This window comes from Schistocerca piceifrons, chromosome 3 (genome assembly GCF_021461385.2).
Source record: "Schistocerca piceifrons isolate TAMUIC-IGC-003096 chromosome 3, iqSchPice1.1, whole genome shotgun sequence".
Lineage (NCBI taxonomy): Eukaryota > Metazoa > Arthropoda > Insecta > Orthoptera > Acrididae > Schistocerca > Schistocerca piceifrons.
The window spans coordinates 543,405,780-543,423,902 of record NC_060140.1 but is presented as its reverse complement, the minus strand read 5'-3'; positions in this window follow the sequence as shown (position 1 = coordinate 543,423,902).

The window sequence follows — 18,123 nt, the reverse complement described above, 5'->3', positions numbered from 1 at the left end:
TGATGAACGATGGTATCTAAAAATTCTGATGATATGTCACAGGAAAAATAAAAATTCAAATGACAGGCAATTTAAAGAGTCAGAGATATCGATAGCAGGAAATTAGGAGAAAGATGTTTTAGCCAGTGACAGCGCGCTGTGGTACTGGTAGTAGGCTGAGGGAGCATTTTTTATAGCTAGTCGGCGAGTAGTTCACATTTTTCGACGAATCCTGCAATTGCAGTCTCTCTCTCTCTCTCTCTCTCTCTCTCTCTCTCTCTCTCTCTCTATCTATCTGTCTATGTATGTATCTCTCTGTCTCTCTCTTTCTCTCTCTCTCTCTCTCTCTCTCTCTGACAATCACACACACACACACACACACACACACACACACACACACACATTTATTTTCCATTTGTCTTACCTTCAAAAGTACTTGCAACGTACACAAAGTAACAATAATAACATAAAATTCTGTTTCATCAGTATCTTTCATCCATCTCTTCCTAATATATTGCAGTGGGTGGTATTTGTAAAGGAATATAACACATATACCATATAATTAAATTTTATTTGAATTGATTGTAATCCAAAGAAAAGTTCAATGCATACTCCAGCTAGAAAGAGGTATATTCACAGCTGATAATGTACAACAGTTTTACATTACGTATTTTACATTTTTTCATACATTCACTATCTGAGCAGTTTCTATGGGCACTCCTTACAGCAAACATCTATGTTACATAAAACCACATATCATATTAGAAATCAGACGAACTCGAGAGAGTGAGAACATATTTTTCAAGAGTTTACAGTAGTCAATCAGAAAGTAGTGTGTGAATTCACATTAGCTAGAAATGTGGTAGTGAATACAAGGTACAATTAACAATTTCAGTTTAGAGTTTTTTTCATTTTTCACTCACACATGATATCATCAAGGTTTCAAATGAAGCGGAATTTAAAAATCCAGCATGGTAGGTAATGAGAAATTAAAAAGCGTTCAGGTCTTATATTACTTTCATTTTTGACATAGAGTTCCCATGTTTTTGTCTGCCTGGTTTTAGCCACTCTTCAAGGTCACCCAACGATCCCCTTGTGGTTACTTTCATCAAAAATAGGCATTAGATCTTCTGACTATGTAAGAAGTCTTCATAGCTGCAACTGATCAGCCTTCTTTGGTAGCAGAACGTATGAACATTGTTCTTGCAAAGCAGTAAAGATTCCTCAGTTAATAGGGAAGAAAGTCAGACTAATCGACGATTGCTTATTACTGTTAAAAGTGGAGAGTCTCATTCTATATCTTCAACTACATCTACATTTATACTCCTCAAGTCACCCAACGGTGCGTGGTGGAGGGCACTTTACGTGCCACTGTCATTACCTCCCTTTCCTGTTCCAGTCGCGTATGGTTTGCGGGAAGAACTGCCGAAAAGCCTCCGCGCGCGCTCGAATCTCTCTAATTTTACATTCATGATCTCGGTCAGGAGGTATAAGTAGGGGGAAGCAATATATTCGATACCTCATCCAGAAACGCACCCTCTCGAAACCTGGACAGCAAGTTACACCGCGATGCAGAGCGCCTCTCTTGCAGGGTCTACCACTTGAGTTTGCTAAACATCTCCGTAACGCTATCACGCTTACCAAATAACCCTTTGACGAAACGCGCCGCTCTTCTTTGGATCTTCTCTCTCTGTCACCACGACCTACTACGGATCCCACACTGATGAACAATGGCTCAAATGGCTCTGAGCACTATGAGACTTAACATCTATGGTCATCAGTCCCCTAGAACTTAGAACTACTCAAACCTAACTAACCTAAGGACAGCACACAACACCCAGTCCTGATGAACAATACTCAAGTATAGTATAGTATTTGTAAGCCACCTCCTTTGTCGATGGACCACATTTTCTAAGGACTCTCCCAATGAATCTCAACCTGGCACCCGCCTTACCAACAATTAATTTTATATGAACATTCCACTTCAAATCGTTCCGCACGCATACTCCCAGATATTTTACAGAAGTAACTGCTACCAGTTTTCGTTCCATTATCATATAATCATACAGTAAAGCATGCTTCTTTCTATGTATTCGCAATGCATTACATTTGTGTATGTTAAGGGTCATTATTGACATTAGTAACTTAATAGGTCACTACTTAGCAGGAAGTATTTAAATATTCTTACGCATATTAAAGAACAATTTTGTAGCAACAATATGACGGTGAAAATTTGTGATTAAGTGGATCGTCAAACCTGTTAGAAAAGACCTGATCTATAACGTTAAAAAGAGATATACGTGGCTCGTCTATCAATTACGTTTACATTTATCTGTACTTCCATTTCTCCAATGTAGGAATGACAGTGTGACAGCAACAGCAACACTGAAAAATTTCGGCAGGAGAGCACTGGAAGCCATTTCGAGGAAATATTAAATTTCTCTTCCTATACGACAGCTACAAGAATTAGCTGATATTAAAATAGATGTTCTGTAGCACCACATGCCTAGGTCTTGCTAGAACTCTGTGGAGTAGATCTTATGAACCTGGAAGATTTTACATGTGTTTTTAACAAAATTAAGATCCGCCAGTATCTAACATCAAACGACGACTTCCGTGTACGTGGTGACTATCAAGGAAACAGCAATGTGACAATGCGATTTTAAACAATGAGAAACTTGGAGTACACTTTTTAATAGGAATTAGCTACAGTTGGATAATAAACATGTACAAAAAACTGATGCGTTAAATCGTAAGACTAGGAGTGAACGAAGTTTTCAGTAGCCACCTTATAGTCTTCATTAAGTGCCCTGATAAATATTTCTGAAATCGCTACATGTATCTCTCTTAGCTAATGAGAATAGTGTTACCAGCATGGAAGCAATAATATACTAGTACATAATGGATGATATGTTTGAGCCTGTTGCTGACTGTATGATCTCCATCCTTCACGCCATCTGCTTCTACATGGTGTACATTATCAGATAGGCTACAGAACAGTATGTGTGTTGTGTTCAACAGAACTGTGCAGCTTTACATCTGTAACAATAAGCATAAACAAAAGCTGACTGCTGTACAACTAAATCTTCCAGATAATCAAAACATAAAAAATTATTAACTGTATTCTGCTTGACAACAATTTTATTTATTTAACTGCATAAAATATAGATACTTCACACAGTCTCCAATAAATGTAATGTACATATTACACAGATGTGTTATACCAAAGCTGGAGAAATATATTATTCTCAATTTGGGACACCGTTCTGCACGATATTCTCAAAGGTAGATATTGCTGAATTCGCACTTGTTCCCACAGATCACAATAAAAAGAGTTAACCTTTGACACAAATTCAGTCATTCCCTATAAAAGAAATTAATCCTTTAAATGCAAGTAACGTATTATACATATGTAAAAGAAGTGGAAATGGAAGAGATCGAAATAAAATAACGAAGCGCAGAGTAAATAGTGTAAACTATTTCTACGAGAGATGAATCTAAACAGCATTGAAAAAAATAGATATCAATGCAGATGTACAAGCAAGGATTACATGTAAATTTAAATACAGTGCCAGGAAAAATCAGGATATGTTTGAGGAATGCCATTAATACCAGTGAAAAATGTCAACGGGGTGGAGTAATCACATAAATCAAAGGATCGTAGTGCATTTATCGTATTAAAGGGTACAAGAAAATGTGTTTATAAACATCTGTTCTCATTTGTTGCATAAAGTTGTGCAATTCTTTAACAGTAGCGTAAAGCTGAAAATGAAAGGCTAAACTGAAATTGTTCCCCTTAGATAGAATATTCGAAAGATGAAAGAGAGTGAATTATTAAGGCTGTGCAAGAGATAGTTCACAGAAAATGAATTAGATATACGAGGGCAGTTCAATTAGTAATGCAACACTTTTTTTTTCTCGGCCAATTTTGGTTGAAGAAACCGGAAATTTCTTGTGGAATATTTTGAAACATTCCTGCTTCGTCTCGTAAAGTTTCATTGACTTCCGACAGGTGGCAGCGCTGTACGGAGCTGTTAAAATGGCGTCTGTAACGGATGTGCGTTGCAAACAACGGGCAGTGATCGAGTTTCTTTTGGCGGAAAACCAGGGCATCTCAGATATTCATAGGCGCTTGCAGAATGTCTACGGTGATCTGGCAGTGGACAAAAGCACGGTGAGCCGTTGGGCAAAGCGTGTGTCGTCATCGCCGCAAGGTCAAGCAAGACTGTCTGATCTCCCGCGTGCAGGCCGCCTGTGCACAGCTGTGACTCCTGCAATGGCGGAGCGTGCGAACACACTCGTTCGAGATGATCGACGGATCACCATCAAACAACTCAGAGCTCAACTCGACATCTCTGTTGGTAGTGCTGTCACAATTGTTCACCAGTTGGGATTATCAAAGGTTTGTTCCCGCTGGGTCCCTCGTTGTCTAACCGAACACCATAAAGAGCAAAAGAGAACCATCTGTGCGGAATTGCTTGCTCGTCATGTGGCTGATGGTGACAATGTCTTGTCAAAGATTGTTACAGGCGATGAAACAGGGGTTCATCACTTCGAACCTGAAACAAAACGGCAATCAATGGAGTGGCGCCACACCCACTCCCCTACCTAAGAAAAAGTTTAAAGCCATACCCTCAGCCGATAAAGTCATGGTTACAGTCTTCTGGGACGCTGAAGGGGTTATTCTGTTCGATGTCCTTCCCCATGGTCAAACGATCAACTCTGAAGTGTATTGTGCTACTCTTCAGAAATTGAAGAAACGACCTCAGCGTGTTCTTAGGCACAAAAATCTGAACGAACTTCTCCTTCTTCATGACAACGCAAGACCTCACACAAATCTTCGCACCCGAGAGGAGCTCACAAAACTTCAGTGGACTGTTCTTCCTCATGCATCCTACGGCCCCGATCTCGCACCGTCGGATTTCCATATGTTTGGCCCAATGAAGGACGCAATCCGTGGGAGGCACTACGCAGATGATGAAGAAGTTATTGATGCAGTACGACATTGGCTCCGAAATCGACCAGTGGAATGGTACCGTGCAGGCATACAGGCCCTCATTTCAAGGCGGCGTAAGGCCGCAGCATTGAATGGAGATTACGTTGAAAAATAGTGTTGTGTAGCTAAAAGATTGGGGAATAACCTGGTGTGTTTCAATGCTGAATAAAACAACCCCTGTTTCAGAAAAAAATGTGTTGCATTACTTATTGAACTGCCCTCGTATATCAGGATTTGAGAACAGACTTTGGATTTGTCAAATTGATGGCTGAAGGAGAAATTACATACTGCAGCTGAAGATTTAAATTATAAGTTAAAAGTTAAACTTAATTTAATTATAGCTACAGTAGACAAATATAAAGAAAGTCTGGCTTTCTGTTTGTATGGAAGTATTTATAAACTATTTGTTGATAATATGAGATTTCTCATTCGTAGTCCTATCAAAAATCCCAAAAAATTTCCCATTTATGATCGACACTTTTCTTTTGGATGATGATCTTGCAAAGTAGCCGAAAGTTGATAACTAGACAAGCTTTAAAAGGCCAAACCTAGGTCTCTGAAACTGAAGCAACCCTCATTTCATACCTGTATGAAATCAAACTTACAATTGTTTTGAGAAAAACATTTGTCGTATAAACACAGATCTGACTATAGCAAACATAAGAACTTTGAGAACAATTCGTTTGGAACCGATGTTAATAAACTGTGAACTAGAATTCACGGTGAGAAAAGGACAAAGCGCACAGGTGTCCAATAGCCAAGAGAACAGTGGCCCAGAGAGTCTTTCAGAATTTACTGAGATCACAATCGTTGAAACACAATTGTGTGCTTCAAGGGAAACCCACTCATCAAGATAGGGCACAAGATATTTCTTGCTTGAAAATTTTTATATTATGTGATGAAAGCAGTTACCCCCACAACATTATAACAGAATTCCTGATATATGTTTTCCTCTTACTTGAGAATTCTCCATGAATAGATAAACCTGATGCTCATAGTTCATGAATTAGAAATATGAAACTGCAGAAGATGAGTACTGCTTCAACTATTATTCCATAAAACTTGAATGAGATATAAAATCAGCTGCTGCTTTGTTCTCCTGTAGCTAGCATCTGCATGTGTTAACAGCATTTCACATCTATGCAGTTTAATCTATGGACCTAGCTAACTGTTGGGCACAACAGCCATTTAATTAATTATTTTCTACATCTAAACTGATTGTACATTGCCACAATTGACAAGAATCATAGAACAATTCAAATGTAGAAAATAATATGTGGGGCTGCTTTGCCTCACTCCAAGCAGTGTTCATACATGAAAATATGGACACAAACAGGAGCTGCCATCTGTTGGTGATGAAAAACAACAGAAACATTAGCAGAAGCTCATTTTATTTTTGATTTTGAAGTTTTGAGGAATAATAATTGAAGTAAAATTTATCCTCAGCAACTACATGTTACCAATTCATTAATTACATTGCACATTCGAAAGTTATTTTCAACTGTTTATGAACAGTATGTTTTATACGTGTTCCCATATAAGTTGTTTAGAAATGTTACAAGCAAAATTACGTGCTTGTGGTAGCAACTGAAAGTCATCAGAGAACATATACATTTCCTAGCAATAAGTAACTATCACCATCTACCTTACATGGTGGATAGTCCCTAAAGCACAAGACTTTGCTTTAACAAGAGAGAACTCAGCTAATACCTATATCTTTAGTATAACTGTCTCAGGGCGGCTGTTCTCTCATATCTGGAACGAAATCGAAATATCAAGGCTCAGTGAAAGGATACAGGTTTTCCTAGAGCTTCCCATACCCAAACCTAGTTTACTTACACCGATTCTAGACAAAAAAATGTGGATAGTTCTGTAAGATTAATGTAGCTAAACCTGTGTGTCTACATCTCATCTTTGCCTCTAAAATGCTCCTGAATGTTATTTCGCACACATATATAATGTTTTCAAGGTAAGTAAAATAGATCTTTTTCCACTTGAATCACATATGACCTCAGTTGTATTTGTATTTAATGAATAAATGTAGAACTGAGAACCCCATTGAGCGAGAGTTCTGTGATCGATATCATATCTCTTCACTCCACTGTAAGTTCAGTTCAACATCTCAGACATGTGTAGAATTACAAGTAGGGAATGAGTAATGTGGCACTAGCTACTGATGTGAGAATAATGTTGTTTACCTTGGTGACACTTGTTAATGGGTGCCTCTTAAGCTGTAAGTTAGATAACAAATAGTGTGATTGTGTGTTTTACTATGCGTCATTTGTATCATATTACATTGAGCTAAGACAGCCGGAAGCACTGAATGTTACCAAATACACCATCAACGAGTTCAGTTTATATAATTCTTGCCTTCCTGCTTTTTAATACTTTAAAGTCATCATATATCAATTCAGATGTGATAAGCTTTTGGACAGTGTCTTGAAAGGAGGATATAAGATGAACATCAACAAAAGCAAAACAAGGATAATGGAATGTAGTCTAATTAAGTCGGGTGATGCTGAGGGAACTAGATTAGGAAATGAGGCACTTAAAGTAGTAAAGGAGTTTTGTTGTTTGGGGAGCAAAATAACTGATGATGGTTGAAGTAGAGAGGATATAAAATGTAGGCTAGCAATGGCAAGGAAAGCGTTTCTGAAGAAGAGAAATTTGTTAACATCCAGTATTGATTTAAGTGTCAGGAAGTCATTTCTGAAAGTATTCGTATGGAGTGTAGCCATGTATGGAAGTGAAACGTGGACGATAAACAGTTTAGACAAGAAGAGAATAGAAGCTTTCGAAATGTGGTGCTACAGAAGAATGCTGAAGATTAGATGGGTAGATCACATAACTAATGAGGAAGTATTGAATAGGATTGGGGAGAAGAGAAGTTTGTGGCACAACTTGACCAGAAGAAGGGATCGGTTGGTAGGACATGTTCTGAGGCATCAAGGGATCACCAATTTAGTATTGGAGGGCACCGTGGAGGGTAAAAATCGTAGAGGGAGAACAAGAGATGAATACACTAAGCAGATTCAGAAGGATGTAGGTTGCAGTAGGTACTGGGAGATGAAAAAGCTTGCACAGGATAGAGTAGCATGGAGAGCTGCATCAAACCAGTCTCAGGACTGAAGACCACAACAACAACAACAAGCTTTATTGTGCCTTACACCACCTATGGTAACATAATTTTAGGGTAAATTCTTTTGAGCATCGCTCTAGAAATTCAATTCGTTCAGATACTTTTGAGTACCCTGTAAAGTGCTTTGAAATACTGCCAACTAAACCCTTCAATGATTTTTTTTAAGATGATTACCCTAGAACCTGGCACAAAAAAATTCAGAGCTTTCAGCTACTTTTGAGCAAGCAATATGGAAATTTGAAATACCGCAGGTTATACACATTACATAATTTTTCCTATTATTGCTTTGAATATGACACAAAAAGTTTAAAGTTCAGATGTTTTGGGCATCATGTAAATTACTTCTATATTTGTTAAATAATGGGATACCGTCATATTGAACAGTAATGTCAGTGGTAGTTTCATTTTAATGAATATTAATGTTTTTAATATTTCCGCAGGTGACATCTAGTATTTTTATACACAGTGCCTGTCTGTTTCATTTTTAATGAATAATAAATAAAAATTTCACCACTGTCTTCTTGAATTTCTAAGATCTGTGACTGGCCGAAATATTATTTCCTGCCTTCGACATCATGCGCTTTTTAAATTTAATGTCATCATCATCTTTAATTCTTAAACCATCCATTGTCTGAAATCTTCACTTTTTAACTGTTCCACCATTGTCTACCTCCATTTTTTAAAGATCACACCGTCTTTAATTTCTAAACTTCAGGCCACTCGCCATTTTTAATTTTCTTAAGAGTAATTGCCACTGACGTCTGGGTAATGAAGGAGTATGGTCTGTGAAGTTAGAAATGTAAACAAATAAAGACGTTTTGACTTGGTAGGACAAGGTCGTTATAGACATTCTATTACTGTTCACCTGACCTGGTTCTTAGTCGACTGGAATGAAGAAAGAGAAAATAATAATCATAATGAAAGTAGTAATAATTTTAATCTGCTTAATATGTGGTCAATACATAACAATAATAATAATAATAATAAAATATATAGGGATGTATATTTCATACTTCAGAAATGTCAGTCTCCATGTCACTATTTTTAGTAATTTCCGCTTCACAGTTTCTCAGATGTGAGTAATGACATCCTACGGATACATATGACTATAGTACAAAATGAAGCAAGGCTGCGGAAGTTACCACATCGTAAAATGATTAAGAGGTAGTGGGTCAAGGTTAACAGGTGAAATGAACGGTAGAAAGCTGAAACAGATAAGTTGAGGAAAGCGTGGATATTGTTGATAGTGTTCCAGAAATATTACTCCGTTGTTCAGCAGAAGGAAGACAGCGGGATATACAAACAGTGAAGCAACGCCTTTGATAATAGATGGAGTTCCAATCTCGTCTTGAAAGCAGAGTGGCTTTCGAAAGGGTCAGTTTACTGGGAAGTCTGTTCTTGAGTCTTGTAGCTGACGTGGGGAAGGGGACTGATATACATTTAGTGATAGGAGTACACACAGGGAAGACGCTGTACTAACGAGGTATTGTGTTGCAGCTATGAACTGATGACAGGAATATTATCTGCGAGAAGAGGTACTAAGGATCCTGGTAACTAAGAAACTAAAGGAGAAAATCAAAGCTTGTGAAAATCAGGTGGCATATCTGGTCGCACCCACCTTGGGAATATTACGACATCTGTTACTAAAACTTTCGCAGTATATTCATATGGCTTTCTTAGCACTACATTCACCTACGTCATACATTAAATACATGTCAATAAACAGTTGTAGTGGTCCTTCTTTAGCAACAAGAGACGAATGGTACAGCTAGCTTAGTTCAGCCATGGATGTAACGCATTCAGTTGTGTACTCTCTTTAACAGGCAGCGCCTTTAACTGCGATGTAGCAAGCAATGGTTTGTTTCTAAAGGAAAAAACATGCCACACACGCATTACTTACTCACGGTCTCATGCCTCCTGAAAATTGAGTTCTGTACATCAGTTTCTAATTATTTTTTTACTGTACTAAATTTCATATTCTGTATTGTATGTACCATTATGGCCCCAGAAGTAAGCGGCACCCTGATTACTCATAATTATCAGTTCACACGTAATTCGATCCTGAAAATAGAACGCACAGGAAGTAAATAAACGCTTATTTGCAGTATCAGCATTCATCATATCAGATGTGCACAGCAAGCCTAAACTCGTCCGTCTTCATTCGTGAATCGGACCTCAGTTGTTCCTTAATTCTGATCGTGTCTTTACGTACCAGTAACCGAATCCGGTGTCCGCCACGCAATCAATCTTGTGCTGCCTGCGACAGCTGTGCCGAAGTTCTTTGTTTCACCACGTTGACTCTCGTTTCGATTCGTCTTCACAGCCACACTTACAGAAAACTGCACCTTCCAACATGTTTACAAGAGTGAGGCAGTATCATCTACCACCCAGTGAGTATTAAGTACAGTAATAAACATTATGTGTATCTATAATACTAAACCGAGCGAGATGTCGCAGTGGCAAGACACAGGGCTTGGATTCTACTAGACGGTGGCCATTCGCTCATCGTATTGCATTCCAATCCGAGATCCGGCTCTAATTGCACTTATTGTCGATGGTACGCTCCCAAATCTTCCTCCTTCTGTCTTTTTACGACCCGAATGTTGACTACCTATAGACTTCAACATGACGCGATACTGAAATTCACGACTGTTGATAAGGAATACCGTAAAAATTTGGTGCAACATATAATATCCGTAGCTACGTATAACCATCACACAGGGATTAGTCCTCAACGCTGAGCGCTCTAGTTCAGAATAAAATGCTTTCCGACAGTCAAAACTCACACACGATCTCACTTTTTCATAAATGACTCTTCCTCCAGCCACATTCGCAATTTACGAGAAAAAGATTAGGTTCATAAGCGACAGGTTACTATCAACTGAACGCTAGACCTGTATAAAATTGTGTTTTGGTGTTTAGATAGTATCTTTCTTTCACTCTAAGAGAGGGAATTATCAGTTAGAAATAAGCTATTCTTTGGTAAACATACATTTCGCGCCACGGCCAGCCTGTAACACTACGCTACTGTGCACGATACTTATTAAAGCCTGTACTATGGTAAATTAACGGGCTGCACCTTATATGAAATGATTTTGGTATATACGATGACCGCGTGTACCTGAATGGAGGGAAAATGAGACTTTCACCCGCTCAGTAACAACAGTGATACGTCAAGCAAGTCTGAAGTGCAACTACACGTTAGGACGGACAAGAAACAACACATCAGATGCTACCAAATTGTTAATAATACGGTCGCCAGCCTAATTAGGCATTAACTGAGTTTCTTCCCAGTACAAGTTGAAGTACGTTCATACAAAACAACACATAATAACACTGCATACTATGGTAAATTTTAGAACCAGAAAATTTACTGAACTAATGATTTCACTTTCTGTACTAATATGGACAAGCCATAAACACACAACAATACACTATAATGTTTACTAAAAACTTCGTACTGTCTATTGATCTGATTAAAATCGGGCATAGGTTACCCTAGAAATATCACTTTCGAAACACACATACAATATCAATTTTGAAAAAGGTAAAACACTAATAAATTTTAGTTTTTATATTGACTTTAACTTTGCTGGTCAAATCAGTTCAGTACATTTCAGAATTTAAATGATTACAAAAGAAAAAAGGGGGGGGACCCTGAAACTGTTATGATCACTGTATTGAAACTATTAACTATTGAAAGCATTAAGCACTCAAGATTTCCAATATATGAGTTACTACTCTTTTTGTCTTTTTACCTGCTCATTTAGCTACCATTATTTTTGTCTCAATTTAATTAAACTTCATTACTAAACCAATTTCAACATTATCTTCCAACTTTGCCATTCCTATATTATTTGCTTATATATTCTTTAACAACAAAGTTCTTTAAACATCGTTCTAACATAGATAGGTCTGCTAGTAATTATTATTAACATAAACTTTAAATCTTCATTTCGGGGTACTCGGATTGCACAACGTGTGGAAAGGACCCTGTCTAGGTTAGTGATGAGGATAATTAAATGATAGGACAATTCTGGTAAAAGTTAAGTTGTTATTGAACAGTCAGGAACAAAAGTAACACTGGTCCACACGAATACAGTACTAAAAGATTCAACCTGTTCGTATCGATGCGGCGGTTGGCGGGCGGCGAGATGGCGAGGCGCAGAGCACACATACAATCACTGCTATGGCTCTTGATGTATCGGCACTTCTTCATAGCGTCGCAATAATTTTCCATTTAGTGCCTATAGAATTTTGCCATGCTTTATAGTCGTCGGAACCGGCACATCCAAGGCTCAATGAAACTACGTTTTCCAGGAGAGCCTCCTCGATCCAGAACGTGTTACTCAGATCGATGCCCAACTCCGACTACTACTGCTGAGCCCGTTATGCCGTGCCGCGCCCGCGTGCATTTTCCCGCGCTCGCCTGCCATCCACCTTTTACCGCTCCCCTACAGACATGGTATTCACCAAAGGTTTTCCATTCCACATACCCTAATACATTGCCTACGTATGGACCAGGAACACAAGTACAACTTTAACATCTCACAACAGTCTCAATAATTGTTACATTTCAATTTTGTTATAATATTGCTTGCAATTTGACATAAACATTAATATTCACATCGAAAATTGTTTACATTTTCTTTAACATAATGACATGAAAAGAAAAAGAAATGAAATCAGAATATCGATTACACTAATTTATCGAAAATCAGAAGAAATAATTAGTATATGTACAGTTGTTATTGTTACAAGCCATCTTACTTACCATTCGCAAACTGCATACACACATCATCAGATTATTACCTAGACGTCCGAGATTGTCTTAATAATCGAGGAAGCTCTCTAGAATGTAGAAGTGAGATTCAGTTCTACCCCTCTTGCATAGATCAAACAGCTCGACCTCTATATATTTATTGCAAAAATTTATGAGTGTTATTCAGAGAGTAAGTTCCGAATCGCCGTAGCTAGCCAAATATCGTGCGAACAATGAAACGCGCAAGCACACCGACTCCCGGCATACCTTGCTCGTAAAACGACGCCATTTGCAATGGTATAGTGGAAGTGAGCTTTTTATACTGTCACATCAATGTGTTTAAAAGAATAATGAGCCCTCGATCTGTGATACACGGTCAGTGATTTAGTTTTTGGCAGCAAGGAACGTTGCAGCATCTGAAATTCACCGACAGAGAAGTGAGATGTATGATTTCCTGACTCCCAATAAAGTCCATACGTAGGAGAGAGCTTTCAAGGAACAGCACTAACAACGGTGATATCGTATGTACAACAAACACAATGATATTCCAGCGAATGTTGTTCAAGAAGCAAACCGTCTTTTTTTACGAATTTAAACACCGGTTTCATTCGTTTAAAGTAACTGTTGTTCTGTATGTTGTATATAAAAGGCTAATATTTTTATTTCAAGAGGAAGTGCAATATCACGCAAAGGTAATAAAGTTGGAAGAATACCTCCTTATTACAAAAACAAATATAGGCAGACACAGATGAAATGAAATCTCGTGTGTCTAGGCCTCCCGTCGTGTAGACCGGTCGCCTGGTGCAAGTCTTTTGAGTTGACACCACTTCGGCAACTTGCCAGTTTTTTTTCCGTTAACCGGGATCTCCTGCTTACATGGAAGACGCTCTATTCGACTTTTTTATTGTGTGTTCTCCCTCCAAAGCACTTATTTAAGGCATTAAAAATAGAACAAAAGAAGTCATTTCGGCAAAAACAAAAGAGTTAGATCAGGAAAACGTATATAAAGAAATATGGCGTTAATTTTAATGTGCCTACACCTTTTTTTCCTCCGTCACTTCTACATCATGTAACATTTAAATCCCAACAAGTGTGTCCACGAAAAAGGGGGGATATCAACTTATCCAACTCCTTGTCGATGATATAAGATACAGAAAAATGCTTTCGATAACGTGGCATGCTGAGCCATGTCCACTGGGCTGTGAGCATATATTGGGAAAAGACACTCGGATCTTCCGCATATCCATTCACTATCACATAGTGGACATAATGTCCAACAAGCCACATGATGGCATTGTTCTTCGATCGGGGAGAGAAGGTTGAATCGGGACGCACGAGAATCTGCCCCGAGATAGCCGCCTCCGACGTCCTGAGAAGAAAAGCCAGTTGTCGGCGAAGCCATCTTCAATGGCCACGACCGCAGGAGATCAACCGATGATATAATGTATCCGTTTCATGGCAACGATAGCAGCGATCTGTCACACTGAGGCCAATATGGAAAAGTCACACGATGGTAAGTACGGTATCATGAACAGTTTGGTACATCGAGGACGCAACTTCCATCGGGAAAATCGGGAGGCTACCGTTAGTCCAATCTTCCAGTTCGTTTCTAGCGACAGAGCTTCCACAGAGGAAATATTATGACGAGTTTGCAAGCGGCAAAAGGGCATTTTTAGGGGGAGATTCGCTTGGGAACGGATATTTACTCCGAATCAACAGACTTCAAGAAAAATCTCGTTAACGAGCCTTAGTTTATAACTAATCCTACCAATATCTACTGGAGGTGTTAAAATCGCCGGTCGGATACAGTAATGAATGCGAACTGTAAGAGCCTGGGCCCCCCATGAACCATGGACCTTGCCGTTGGTGGGGAGGCTTGCGTGCCTCAGCGATACAGATAGCCGTACCGTAGGTGCAACCACAATGGAGGGGTATCTGTTGAGAGGCCAGACAAACGTGTGGTTCCTGAAGAGGGGCAGCAGCCTTTTCAGTAGTTGCAAGGGCAACAGTCTGGATGATTGACTGATCTGGCCTTGTAACAATAACCAAAACGGCCTTGCTGTGCTGGTACTGCGAACGGCTGAAAGCAAGGGGAATCTACAGCCGTAATTTTTCCCGAGGGCATGCAGCTTTACTGTATGGCATGGAGAGCTGCATCAAACCAGTCTCAGGACTGAAGACCACAACAACAACAAGAGCCTGGGAGGGGGGGGGGGGGTAGACATGTTAAAACGGTGCGACTGATGAATAAGGCAGAAGCCTCAACTCGAATGTCAAGGAGGCCCAAACCTCCCAGCAGACGGGGGCGCGCCTTTACCCCATAACGCACGCGGAATATAGAGTTGCGCAAGATAAACCTACCAGTTAAACTTTGCAACTTGCGGAACACCATCGCAGGAAGTGGAAAGATTTATGCAATAAAATAAACCTTACTTAACACATACGTTTCAATGGCCCGGATCTTATGAAGTCTTCCAGTTTATTATAGCCATCTTTAGCTGACAACTGTCAATTATAACACCTAACGATTGATATCGTGTTATCTTCAAAGCCCATGGAATTCCAACAGCGTCAAACCCTCGCAAACTGAGTAAGCGACATTTCTGGTCATTAACCCGCGCTCCCGTAAGACGACCAAAAGCCTCCAAAACTTCCTTCACCTGTGGTATATCATCATGGGTACGGAGAAGAAACATAACGCCATCAGCATATGCACGAACGGTAAAGTTTTCTCCCAACAGCGAACAGCCATGTAAACGAGCAGCTATAGATCGCAATAAGGGTTCCAGAAACAGAACGTAGAGCGCTTTCGTTATAGAGAAAACAGGTTCCTTCTTGCCCTGCATACGTAACATGGATCCGGTAACCACAAACAGTTAAGTTGGAAGGAATATTCTTTTTAATGGACGTGTCCACAGTCCGGATACCACCGGCTATGTCGTATTACTCCAAACGGAAGCAATGCTGTTTTAAGAAATGAATCGTCCTCTTCAGGAGGAAGATTATAAACTCTAAGCGGAATACACTCGAGTGCCGCGTTTTCAAGGAGGACTTGACTAACGGAACCATCTCCGTGTGTGAACATCACTTTAGAACCAACCCGAGAGAGAAGCCGTGATCATAAAACTTCACAAAGAACGCATACAAAGCAGTATGTATCTGATCAGGTGTAACACGGATAACATCAGTCAACCGGTCGTGAATCTATAAGAAGCCGGGCTGAGAACGATGCGTACTCTTGTCACAACTGAGAAAAAAAAAAGGCGAGGAACAGACTTAGGAGACTCGAGAGACACCATGGCGCGGGCAGGAAACACCTCCACCAAGAGAAAAACGACATAAAACTCCGCTACGCAACTACAATGTGACTCCAGCCGATACACCAACAAGACTGAGTCGCTTCGACAAAAGCGGCGCTACGGCGCAGGCGGAAGTTAACTACGACCTGCTCGCTCGACGCGCAAGGCGCCACTACGCGTCCATGGGGTTGAGATGATGATGACGAGGACAACACAATACTCAGTTCCTGAGCGGAGAAAAACTCCGACCCAGCCGGGAATCGAAACCGGGCCCCCTTGTACAGCATTCCGTTGCGCTGACCACTCAGCGATCGGGGCGGACTCGGTCACAAATTATATCAAATGTAAACGCATATGAGTGTTGAGAATCGTGATTCAATGAATAATTGGCTTTCCTCCAGAATATATGGGCGATAAACTTACGTAAAATCCTGATGTGAATAAAATTAGGGATAGTCAGCGGGATACTGCCGAAAGAGGCACGTGTGCTTCTTCTAGAGAGTTACTGGCATGTCTGCCAAGTGCGCAGGCTCCTGTAATGACACGCCCATAATAATTTGTGGAGATATTCTCCTAGTGTGGGACACTGTGGCGACGTATCCTGTTAGTTCAGGCACGGCTACTGTCGGCTGCTTAAACAATGGCCGCTTGCGAGGGTCACAGCCGACAGCCGCCTGTCCCTTCCTCCCAATCTCCAAGGGGTTGTAATTCTCATAGCCAAACGGCCTGCAAACCGCTCTGTCAGTGACAATGGCATGCATAAAAGTACTCCAGTAAAAGTATGCCTGAAAACGTTGTGTTTATCTCGAAAGAAATCACTTGAACATTCATAAGAGAACTGAGGATAGTTATTCAGACAAACACACGTATTACAGTTTCCCGGTTTTTATAGCAGTTTGTAATGAAAACATAAAATTGTGTAAGCAATTAGGTAAGTGTCATTACAATCAGTCATTTCGCGTTGAAGAACAGGAATACACTGCGAAAATACTACAAACCTAATATGTTTGTTTTAAGAGGGTCGTTCAGTTGTAAGGTGTCAGGCAAATCCAATATCTTCCATGAAAACCCTGACATGATAAGCAAATCCAGTAGTATGTCACATAGCTCCAAATAAATCATGACATTAAATTAACCAAAGTAATACGAGTAACGAGTGAGCAAATGGAATACCACAGACTAACACAAGAGCGCCTTAATGCATGACATACCTTCCCACCATGAGACAGACCCAGTTCCGAGGGGAGAAATGAGAACAGAATCCGAGAGCAGAACCGTGTTAAGCTAGAAGGCCCTACGATAAGGGACAGACACCCACGTCACCAGCTAACCACCAGGACCACCCCCAGCCCATGTTAAAAGCTAGAGCCTTCTGGAAGAATAGTATACGTCTAACGATAACACTAAAAGGACCACACCAGCTGCAAGTTATAGCGTGAGACTTTTTCGCGTCTCTGTTACGTTCCAAACCTAAAAAACATTGCCCCACCACGAAAAGTAACCGCTAGGACCACCCCCCAGCCCATGTTAACAGCTAGAGCACTCCACAAGAACAGTATAGATCTTACGATGACACAAAAAGGGCTACACACGCCGCAAGTTTTAGCATGAGACTTTTTCGCGTCTCTGTTACGTTACAAACGTTAAAAACATTGCCCACCACGACAAGTAACCGTCAGAACTACCCCACAGCCCATGTTAAAAGATAGAGCCCTCCGGAAGAACAGTATAGATCTTAGGATAACAATAAAAGGGCCACACCAGCTGCAAGTTTTAGCGTGAGACTTTTTCGCGTCTCTGTTATGTTGCAAACTTTAAAAACATTGCCCCAGCACGAAAAGTATAACGCTTCTCATTGGATAGACAGACTTTTTGTAGGCGGAGCTTATGGTTAACATTGAGACCCTGATTGATCAGATGAAAACACAGCCAGAGAGATTTTTTTAAA